Consider the following 12,435-nt stretch of genomic DNA (forward strand, 5'->3'; position numbering starts at 1 on the left):
GCTATTACATCAACTTAGAACCTTCATCTATGTTCTACTACGGTGCTTTTAGTTTCTCCGTATACCGCAGCACGCGACATAGTTTTGCAGACGATAAGTACAACCGTTTCAGAGAGAAGAGCGGCCAATGTGACGATCTGGCTTTAACTCGATTGGATAAAAAAATGACGAAAACGGACGGATTTCTCAGGTTTTTACTACATATGAACACTTTTCACATTCTCCCGGGCAGCTCGGCTGCTAGTCCTTCTTTCATGCAGAATCTTAAGGTCCTAGATCATGTCCAAGGCACCAAAGCCAGCTAAAAAGTCAATAATCAATATCTAAAACTTGAATTGTACTACTTCTTACTGGCTATTACATCAACGTAGAAGCTTCATCTGTGTTCTACTATGGTACTTTTAGTGTCTCCGCATATCGCAGCACGCGACATAGCTTTGCAGACGATAAGTACAACGGTTTCAGAGAGAAGAGCGGCCAATGTGACGATCTGGCTTTAAGTCGATTCGATAACAAATGACGCAAACTGACGGATTTCTCAGGTTTCTAGTAGATATGAACACTTTTCACATTCTCCCGTGCAACTCGGCTGCTAGTCCTCCTTTCATGCAGAATCTTAAGGTCATAGCCCATGTCCAAGGCACCAAAGCCAGCTAAAAAGTCAATAACGATATCTAAAACTTGAATTGTACTATTTCTTACTGGCTATTACATCATCTTAGAAGCTTCATCTGTGTTCTACTATGGTGCGTTTAGTGTCTCCGAATACCGCAGTACGCGACATAGCTTTGCAGACGATAAGTACAACCGTTTCAGAGAGCAGAGCGGCCAATGTGACGATTTGGCTTTAAGTCGATTCTATAACAAATGACGAAAACGGACGGACTTCTCAGGTTTTTACTACATATAAACACTTTTCACATTCTCCCGTGCAACTCGACTGCTAGTCCTCCTTTCATGCAGAATCGTAAGGTCCTAGCTCATGTCCAAGGCACCAAAGCCAGCTAAAAAGTCAATAATCGATACCTAAAACTTGAATTGTACTAGTTCTTACTGGCTATTACATCAACTTAGAAGCTTTATCTGTGTTCTACTATGATAATTTTCGTGTCTCCGCATACCGCAGCACGCGACCTAGCTTTGCAGACAATAAGTACAACCGTTTCAGAGAGAAGAGTGACCAATGTGACGATCTGGCTTTAAGTAGATTCGATAACAAATGACGAAAACGGACGGATTTCTCAGGTTTTTACTACATATGAACACTTTCCACATTCTCCCGTGCAACTCGGCTGCTAGTCCTCCTTTCATGCAGAATCTTAAGGTCCTAGCTCATGTCCTTGGCACCGAAGCCAGCTAAAAAGTCAATAATCGATACATAAAACTTGAATTGTACTACTTCTTACTGGCTATTGCATCAACTTAGAAGCTTCATCTGTGTTCTACTATGGCGCCTTTAGTGTCTCCGCATACCGCAGCACGCGACATAGCTTTGCAGACGATAAGTACAACGGTTTCAGAGAGAAGAGCTGCCAATGTGACGATCTGGCTTTAAGTCGATTCGATAACAAATGACGAAAACGGACGGATTTCTCAGGTTTTTACTACGTATGAACACTTCTCACATTCACCCGTGCAACTCCTCTGCTAGTCCTCCTTTCATGCAGAATCTTAAGGTCCTAGCTCATGTCCAAGGCATCAAAGCCAGCTATAAAGTCAATAATCGATAACTAAAACTTGAATTGTACTACTTCTTACTGGCTATTACATCAACTTAGAAGCTTCATCTGTGTTCTACTATGAAGATTTTCTTGTCTCCGCATACCGCAGCACGCGACATAGCTTTGCAGACGATATGTACAACCGTTCAGAGAGAAGAGCGGCCAATGTGACGATCTGGCTTTAAGTCGATTCGATAACAAATGACGAAAACGGACGGATTTCTCAGGTTTTTACTACATATGAACACTTTTCACATTCTCCCGTGCAACTCGGCTGCTAGTCCTCCTTTCATGCAGAATCTTAAGGTCCTAGCTCATGTCCAAGTCACCAAAGCCAGCTAAAATGTCAATAATCGATACCAAAAAGTTCAATTGGACTACTTCTTACTGGCTATTACATCAACTTAGATGCATCATCTGTGTTCTACTATGGTGATTTTAGTGTCTCCGCATACCGCAGCACGCGACATAGCTTTGCAGACGATAAGTACAACCGTTTCAGAGAGAAGAGCGGCCAATGTGACGATCTGGCTATAAGTCGATTCGATAACAAATGACGAAAACGGACGGATTTCTCAGGTTTTTACTACATGCGAACACTTTTCACATTCTCCCGTGCAACTCGGCTGCTAGTCCTCCTTTCATGAAGAATCTCAAGGTCCTAGCTCATGTCCAAGGCACCAAGGCAGCTAAAAGGTCAATAATCAATACTTAGAACTTGAATTGTACTACTTCTTACTGGCTATTACATCAACTTAGAAGCTTCATCTGTGTTCTACTATGGTGCTTTTAGTGTATTCGCATACCGCAGCAGGCGACATAGCTTTGTAGACGATAAGTACAACCGTTTCAGAGAGAAGAGCGGTCAATGTGACGATCTGGCTTTAAGACGATTCGATAACAAATGACGAAAACGAACGGATTTCTTGGGTTTTTACTACATATCAACACTTTTCACATTCTCCCGTGCAACTCGGCAGCTAGTCCTCCTTTCATGCAGAATCTTAAGGTCCTAGCTCATGTCCAAGTCACCAAAGCCAGCTAAAAAGTCAATAACCGATACCTAAAACTTGAATTGTACTACTTCTTACTGGCTATTACATCAACTTAGAAGCTTCATCTGTGTTCTACTATGGTGCTTTTCGTGTATCCGCATACCGCAGCAGGCGACATAGCTTTGTAGACGATAAGTACAACCGTTTCAGAGAGAAGAGCGGTCAATGTGACGATCTGGCTTTAAGACGATTCGATAACAAATGACGAAAACGGACGGATTTCTTGGGTTTTTACTACATATGAACACTTTTCACATTCTCCCATGCAACTCGGCAGCTAGTCCTCCTTTCATGCAGAATCTTAAGGTCCTAGCTCATGTCCAAGTCACCAAAGCCAGCTAAAAAGTCAATAATCGATACCTAAAACTTGAATTGGACTACTTCTTACTGGCTATTACATCAACTTAGATGCTTCATCTGTGTTCTACTATGGTGATTTTAGTGTCTCCTCATACCGCAGCACGCGACATAGCTTTGCAGACGATAAGTACAAACGTTTCAGAGAGAAGAGCGGCCAATGTGACGATCTGGCTATAAGTCGATTCGATAACAAATGACGAAAACGGACGGATTTCTCAGGTTTTTACTACATATGAACACTTTTCACATTCTCCCGGGCAATTTGGCTGCTAGTCCTTCTTTCATGCAGAATCTTAAGGTCCTAGCTCATGTCCAAGGCACCAAAGCCAATTAAAAAGTCAATAATCAATATTTAAAACTTGAATTGTACTACTTCTTACTGGCTATTACATTAACTTAGAAGCTTCATCTGTGTTCTACTATGGTGCTTTTAGTGTCTCCGCATACCGCAGCACGCGACATAGCTTTGCAGACGATAAGTACAACGGTTTCAGAGAGAAGAGCGGCCAATGTGACGATCTGGCTAAAAGTCGATTCGATAACAAATGACGAAAACGGACGGATTTCTCAGGTTTTTACTACATATGAACACTTTTCACATTCTCCTGTGCAACTCTGCTCCTAGTCCTCCTTTCATGCAGAATCATGAGGTCCTAGCTCATGTCCAAGGGACCAAAGCGAGCCAAAAAATCAATAACCGATACCTAAAAATTGAATTGTACAACCTCTTACTGGCTATTACATCATCTTAGAAGCTTCATCTGTGTTCTACTATGGTGTTTTTAGTGTCTCCGAATACCGCAGTACGTGACATATCTTTGCAGACGATAAGTACAACCGTTTCAGAGAGAAGAGCGGCCAATGTGATCATCTGGCTTTAAGTCGATTCCATAACAAATGACGAAAACGGACGGATTTCTCAGGTTTTTACTACATATGAACACTTTCCACATTCTCCCGTGCAACCCGGCTGCTAGTCCTCCTTTCATGCAGAATCTTAAGGTCCTAGCTCATGTCCAAGGCATCAAAGCCAGCTATAAAGTCAATAATCGACAACTAAAATTTGAATTGTACTACTTCTTACTGGCTATTACATCAACTTAGAAGCTTCATCTGTGTTATACTATGAAGATTTTCTTGTCTCCGCATACCGCAGCACGCGACATAGCTTTGCAGACGATAAGTACAACCGTTTCAGAGAGAAGAGCGGCCAATGTGACGATCTGGCTATAAGTCGATTCGATAACAAATGACGAAAACGGACGGATTTCTCAGGATTTTACTACATGCGAACACTTTTCACTTTCTCCCGTGCAACTCGGCTGCTAGTCCTCCTTTCATGCAGAATCTCAAGGTCCTAGCTCATGTCCAAGGCACCAAGGCAGCTAAAAGGTCAATAATCAATACTTAAAACTTGAATTGTACTACTTCTTACTGGCTATTACATCAACTTAGAAGCTTCATCTGTGTTCTACTATGGTGCTTTTAGTGTATCCGCATACCGCAGCAGGCGACATAGCTTTGTAGACGATAAGTACAACCGTTTCAGAGAGAAGAGCGGTCAATGTGACGATCTGGCTTTAAGACGATTCGATAACAAATGACGCAAACGGACGGATTTCGCAGGTTTTTACTACATATGAACACTTTTCACATTCTCCCGTGCAACTCAAGTGCTAGTCCTCCTTTCATGCAGAATCTTAAGGTCCTAGCTCATGTCCAGGGCACCAAAGCCAGCTAAAAAGTCAATAACGATATCCAAAACTTGAATTGTACTATTTCTTACTGGCTATTACATCATCTTAGAAGCTTCATCCTTGTTCTACTATGGTGCTTTTAGTGTCTCCGCATACCGCAGCACGCGACATAGTTTTGCAGACGATAAGTACAACCGTTTCAGAGAGAAGAGCGGTCAATGTGACGATCTGGCTTTAAGACGATTTGATAACAAATGACGAAAAAGGACGGATTTCTTGGGTTTTTACTACATATGAACACTTTTCACATTCTCCCGTGCAACTCGGCAGCTAGTCCTCCTGTCATGTAGAATCTTAAGGTCCTAGCTCATGTCCAAGGCACTAAAGCCAGCTAAAAAGTCAATAACCGATACCTAAAACTAGAATTGTACTACTTCTTACTGGCTATTACATCAACTTAGAAGCTTCATCTGTGTTCTACTATGGTACTTTTAGTGTCTCCGCATATCGCAGCACGCGACATAGCTTTGCAGACGAAAAGTACATCGGTTTCAGAGAGAAGAGCGGCCAATGTGACGATCTGGCTTTAAGTCGATTCGATAACAAATGACGCAAACGGACGGATTTCTCAGGTTTTTAGTAGATATGAACACTTTTCACATTCTCCCGTGCAACTCGGCTGCTAGTCCTCCTTTCATGCAGAATCTTAAGGTTATAGCCCATGTCCAAGGCACCAAAGCCAGCTAAAAAGTCAATAACGATATCTAAAACTTGAATTGTACTATTTCTTACTGGCTATTACATCATCTTAGAAGCTTCATCTGTGTTCTACTATGGTGCGTTTAGTGTCTCCGAATACCGCAGTACGCGACATAGCTTTGCAGACGATAAGTACAACCGTTTCAGAGTGCAGAGCGGCCAATGTGACGATTTGGCTTTAAGTCGATTCGATAACAAATGACGAAATCGGACGGACTTCTCAGGTTTTTACTACATATAAACACTTTTCACATTCTCCCGTGCAACTCGGCTGCTAGTCCTCCTTTCATGCAGAATCGTAAGGTCCTAGCTCATGTCCAAGGCACCAAAGCCAGCTAAAAAGTCAATAATCGATACCTAAAACTTGAATTGTACTAGTTCTTACTGGCTATTACATCAACTTAGAAGCTTTATCTGTGTTCTACTATGATAATTTTCGTGTCTCCGCATACCGCAGCACGCGACATAGCTTTGCAGACAATAAGTACAACCGTTTCAGAGAGAAGAGTGACCAATGTGACGATCTGGCTTTAAGTCGATTCTATAACAAATGACGAAAACGGACGGATTTCTCAGGTTTTTACTACATATGAACACTTTTCACATTCTCCCGTGCAACTCTGCTCCTAGTCCTCCTTTCATGCAGAATCTTAAGGTCCTAGCTCATGTCCAAGGGACCAAAGCGAGCCAAAAAGTCAATAACCGATACCTAAAAATTGAATTGTACAACTTCTTACTGGCTATTACATCATCTTAGAAGCTTCATCTGTGTTCTACTATGGTGTTTTTAGTGTCTCCGAATACCGCAGTACGTGACATATCTTTGCAGACGATAAGCACAACCGTTTCAGAGAGAAGAGCGGCCAATGTGACCATCTGGCTTTAAGACGATTCGATAACAAATGACGAAAACGGACGGATTTCTCAGGTTTTTACTACATATGAACACTTTAGACATTCTCCCGTGCAACTCGGCTGCTAGTCCTCCTTTCACGCAGAATCTTAAGGTCCTAGCTCATGTCCTTGGCACCGAAGCCAGCTAAAAAGTCAATAATCGATACATAAAACTTGAATTGTACTACTTCTTACTGGCTATTGCATCAACTTAGAAGCTTCATCTGTGTTCTACTATGGTGCCTTTAGTGTCTCCGCATACCGCAGCACGCGACATAGCTTTGCAGACGATAAGTACAACGGTTTCAGAGAGAAGAGCGGCCAATGTGACGATCTGGCTATAAGTCGATTCGATAACAAATGACGAAAACGGACGGATTTCTCAGGTTTTTACTACGTATGAACACTTCTCACATTCACCCGTGCAACTCCTCTGCTAGTCCTCCTTTCATGCAGAATCTTAAGGTCCTAGCTCATGTCCAAGGCATCAAAGCCAGCTATAAAGTCAATAATCGATAACTAAAACTTGAATTGTACTACTTCTTACTGGCTATTACGTCAACTTAGAAGCTTCATCTGTGTTCTACTATGTAGATTTTCTTGTCTCCGCATACCGCAGCACGCGACATAGCTTTGCAGACGATAAGTACAACCGTTTCAGAGAGAAGAGCGGCCAATGTGACGATCTGGCTATAAGTCGATTCGATAACAAATGACGAAAACGGACGGATTTCTCAGGTTTTTACTACATATGAACACTTTTCACATTCTCCCGGGCAACTCGGCTCCTAGTCCTTCTTTCATGCAGAATCTTAAGGTCCTAGATCATGTCCAAGGCACCAAAGCCAGCTAAAAAGTCAATAATCAATATCTAAAACTTGAATTGTACTACTTCTTACTGGCTATTACATCAACTTAGAAGCTTCATCTGTGTTCTACTATGGTACTTTTAGTGTCTCCGCATATCGCAGCACGCGACATAGCTTTGCAGACGAAAAGTACATCGGTTTCAGAGAGAAGAGCGGCCAATGTGACGATCTGGCTTTAAGTCGATTCGATAACAAATGACGCAAACGGACGGATTTCTCAGGTTTTTAGTAGATATGAACACTTTTCACATTCTCCCGTGCAACTCGGCTGCTAGTCCTCCTTTCATGCAGAATCTTAAGGTTATAGCCCATGTCCAAAGCACCAAAGCCAGCTAAAAAGTCAATAACGATATCTAAAACTTGAATTGTACTATTTCTTACTGGCTATTACATCATCTTAGAAGCTTCATCTGTGTTCTACTATGGTGCGTTTAGTGTCTCCGAATACCGCAGTACGCGACATAGCTTTGCAGACGATAAGTACAACCGTTTCAGAGTGCAGAGCGGCCAATGTGACGATTTGGCTTTAAGTCGATTCGATAACAAATGACGAAAACGGACGGACTTCTCAGGTTTTTACTACATATAAACACTTTTCACATTCTCCCGTGCAACTCGGCTGCTAGTCCTCCTTTCATGCAGAATCGTAAGGTCCTAGCTCATGTCCAAGGCACCAAAGCCAGCTAAAAAGTCAATAATCGATACCTAAAACTTGAATTGTACTAGTTCTTACTGGCTATTACATCAACTTAGAAGCTTTATCTGTGTTCTACTATGATAATTTTCGTGTCTCCGCATACCGCAGCACGCGACATAGCTTTGCAGACAATAAGTACAACCGTTTCAGAGAGAAGAGTGACCAATGTGACGATCTGGCTTTAAGTCGATTCGATAACAAATGACGAAAACGGACGGATTTCTCAGGTTTTTACTACATATGAACACTTTTCACATTCTCCCGTGCAACTCTGCTCCTAGTCCTCCTTTCATGCAGAATCTTAAGGTCCTAGCTCATGTCCAAGGGACCAAAGCGAGCCAAAAAGTCAATAACCGATACCTAAAAATTGAATTGTACAACTTCTTACTGGCTATTACATCATCTTAGAAGCTTCATCTGTGTTCTACTATGGTGTTTTTAGTGTCTCCGAATACCGCAGTACGTGACATAGCTTTGCAGACGATAAGTACAACCGTTTCAGAGAGAAGAGCGGCCAATGTGACCATCTGGCTTTAAGACGATTCGATAACAAATGACGAAAACGGACGGATTTCTCAGGTTTTTACTACATATGAACACTTTAGACATTCTCCCGTGCAACTCGGCTGCTAGTCCTCCTTTCATGCAGAATCTTAAGGTCCTAGCTCATGTCCTTGGCACCGAAGCCAGCTAATAAGTCAATAATCGATACATAAAACTTGAATTGTACTACTTCTTACTGGCTATTGCATCAACTTAGAAGCTTCATCTGTGTTCTACTATGGTGCCTTTAGTGTCTCCGCATACCGCAGCACGCGACATAGCTTTGCAGACGATAAGTACAACGGTTTCAGAGAGAAGAGCGGCCAATGTGACGATGTGGCTTTAAGTCGATTCGATAACAAATGACGAAAACGGACGGATTTCTCAGGTTTTTACTACGTATGAACACTTCTCACATTCACCCGTGCAACTCCTCTGCTAGTCCTCCTTTCATGCAGAATCTTAAGGTCCTAGCTCATGTCCAAGGCATCAAAGCCAGCTATAAAGTCAATAATCGATAACTAAAACTTGAATTGTACTACTTCTTACTGGCTATTACGTCAACTTAGAAGCTTCATCTGTGTTCTACTATGAAGATTTTCTTGTCTCCGCATACCGCAGCACGCGACATAGCGCTGCAGACGATATGTACAACCGTTCAGAGAGAAGAGCGGCCAATGTGACGATCTGGCTATAAGTCGATTCGATAACAAGTGACGAAAACGGACGGATTTCTCAGGTTTTTACTACATATGAACACTTTTCACATTCGCCCGTGCAACTCGGCTGCTAGTGCTCCTTTCATGCAGATTCTTTAGGTCCTAGCTCATGTCCAAGTCACCAAAGCCAGCTAAAATGTCAATAATCGATACCAAAAAGTTCAATTGGACTACTTCTTACTGGCTATTACATCAACTTAGATGCTTCATCTGTGTTCTACTATGGTGATTTTAGTGTCTCCGCATACCGCAGCACGCGACATAGCTTTGCAGACGTTAAGTACAACCGTATCAGAGAGAAGAGCGGCCAATGTGACGATCTGGCTATAAGTCGATTCGATAACAAATGACGGAAACGGACGGATTTCTCAGATTTTTACTACATGCGAACACTTTTCACATTCTCCCGTGCAACTCGGCTGCTAGTCCTCCTTGCATGCAGAATCTCAAGGTCCTAGCTCATGTCCAAGGCACCAAGGCAGCTAAAAGGTCAATAATCAATACTTAAAACTTGAATTGTACTACTTCTTACTGGCTATTACATCAACTTAGAAGCTTCATCTGTGTTCTACTATGGTGCTTTTAGTGTATCCGCATACCGCAGCAGGCGACATAGCTTTGTAGACGATAAGTACAACCGTTTCAGAGAGAAGAGCGGCCAATGTGACGATCTGGCTTTAAGTCGATTCGATAACAAATGACGAAAACGGACGGATTTCTCAGGTTTTTACTACATATGAACACTTTTCACATTCTCCCGTGCAACTCGGCTGCTAGTCCTCCTTTCATGCAGAATCTTAAGGTCCTAGCTCATGTCCAAGGCACCAAAGCCAGCTAAAAGGTCAATATTCATTACCTAAAACTTGAATTGTACTACTTCTTACTGGCTATTACATCAACTTAGATGCTTCATCTGTGTTCTACTATGGTGATTTTAGTGTCTCCGCATACCGCAGCACGCGACATAGCTTTGCAGACGAAAAGTACAACCGTTTCAGAGAGAAGAGCGGCCAATGTGACGATCTAGCTATAAGTCGATTCGATAACAAATGACGAAAACGGACGGATTTCTTAGGTTTTTACTACGTATGAACACTTTTCACATTCTCCCGTGCAACTCGGCTGCTAGTCCTCCTTTCATGCAGAATCTCAAGGTCCTAGCTCATGTCCAAGGCACCAAGGCAGCTAAAAGGTCAATAATCAATACTTAAAACTTCAATTGTACTACTTCTTACTGGCTATTACATCAAAGTAGAAGCTTCATCTGTGTTCTACTATGGTGCTTTTAATGTCTCCGCATACCGCAGCACGCGACATAGCTTTGCAGACGATAAGTACAACCGTTTCAGAGAGAAGAGCGGTCAATGTGACGATCTGGCTTTAAGACGATTCGATAACAAATGACGAAAACGGACGGATTTCTTGGGTTTTTACTACATATGAACACTTTTCACATTCTCCCGTGCAACTCGGCAGCTAGTCCTCCTTTCATGCAGAATCTTAAGGTCCTGTCTCATGACCAAGGCACCAAAGCCAGCTAAAAAGTCAATAACCGATACCTAAAACTTGAATTGTACTACTTCTTACTGGCTATTACATCAACTTAGAAGCTTCATCTGTGTTCTACTATGGTGCTTTTAGTGTCTCCGCATACCGCAGCACGCGACATAGCTTTGTAGACGATAAGTACAACCGTTTCAGAGAGAAGAGCGGCCAATGTGACGATCTGGCTTTAAGTCGATTCGATAACAAATGACGAAAACGGACTTATTTCTCAGGTTTTTATTACATATGAACACTTTTCACATTCTCCCGTGCAACTCGGTTGCTAGTCCTCCTTTCATGCAGAATCTTAAGGTCCTAGCTCGTGTCAAAGTCACCAAAGCCAGCTTAAAAGTCAATAATCGATACCTAAATTTGAATTGGACTACTTCTTACTGGCTATTACATCAACTTAGATGCTTCATCTGTCTTCTACTATGGTGATTTTAGTGTCTCCGCATACCGCAGCACGCGAAATAGCTTTGCAGACGATAAGTACAACCGTTTCAGAGAGAAGAGCGGCCAATGTGACGATCTGGCTTTAAGTCGATTCGATAACAAATGGCGAAAACGGACGCATTTCTCAGGATTTTATTACATATGAACACTTTTCACATTCTCCCGTGCAACTCGGATGCTAGTCCTCCTTTCATGCAGAATCTTAAGGTCCTAGCTCATGTCCAAGGCACCAAAGCCAGCTAAAAAGTCAGTAATCAATACCTAAAACTTGAATTCTACTACTTCTTACTGGCTATTACATCAACTTAGAAGCTTCGTCTCTGTTCTACTATGGTGCTTTTAGTGTCTTCACATACCGCAGCACGCGACATAGCTTTGCAGAAGATAAGTACAACCGTTTCAGAGAGAAGAGCGGCCAATGTGACGATCTGGCTAAAAGTCGATTCGATAACAAATGACGAAAACGGACGGATTTCTCAGGTTTTTACTACATATGATCACTTTTCACATTCTCCCGGGCAATTTGGCTGCTAGTCCTTCTTTCATGCAGAATCTTAAGGTCCTAGATCATGTCCAAGGCACCAAAGCCAGCTAAAAAGTCAATAATCAATATTTAAAACTTGAATTGTACTACTTCTTACTGGCTATTACATTAACTTAGAAGCTTCATCTGTGTTCTACTATGGTGCTTTTAGTGTCTCCGCATACCGCAGCACGCGACATAGCTTTGTAGACAATAAGTACAACCGTTTCATAGAGAAGAGCGGCCAATGTGACGATCTGGCTTTACGTCGATTTGATAACAAATGACGAAAACGGACGGATTTCTCAGGTTTTTATTACATATGAACACTTTTCACATTCTCCCGTGCAACTCGGCTGCTAGTCCTCCTTTCATGCAGAATCTTAAGGTCATAGCCCATGTCCAAGGCACCAAAGCCAGCTAAAAAGTCAATAACGATATCCAAAACTTGAATTGTACTATTTCTTACTGGCTATTACATCATCTTAGAAGCTTCATCCTTGTTCTACTATGGTGCTTTTAGTGTCTCCGCATACCGCAGCACGCGACATAGCTTTGCAGACGATAACTACAACCGTTTCAGAGAGAAGAGCGGTC

This window comes from Schistocerca gregaria, unplaced genomic scaffold (genome assembly GCF_023897955.1).
Source record: "Schistocerca gregaria isolate iqSchGreg1 unplaced genomic scaffold, iqSchGreg1.2 ptg000522l, whole genome shotgun sequence".
Lineage (NCBI taxonomy): Eukaryota > Metazoa > Arthropoda > Insecta > Orthoptera > Acrididae > Schistocerca > Schistocerca gregaria.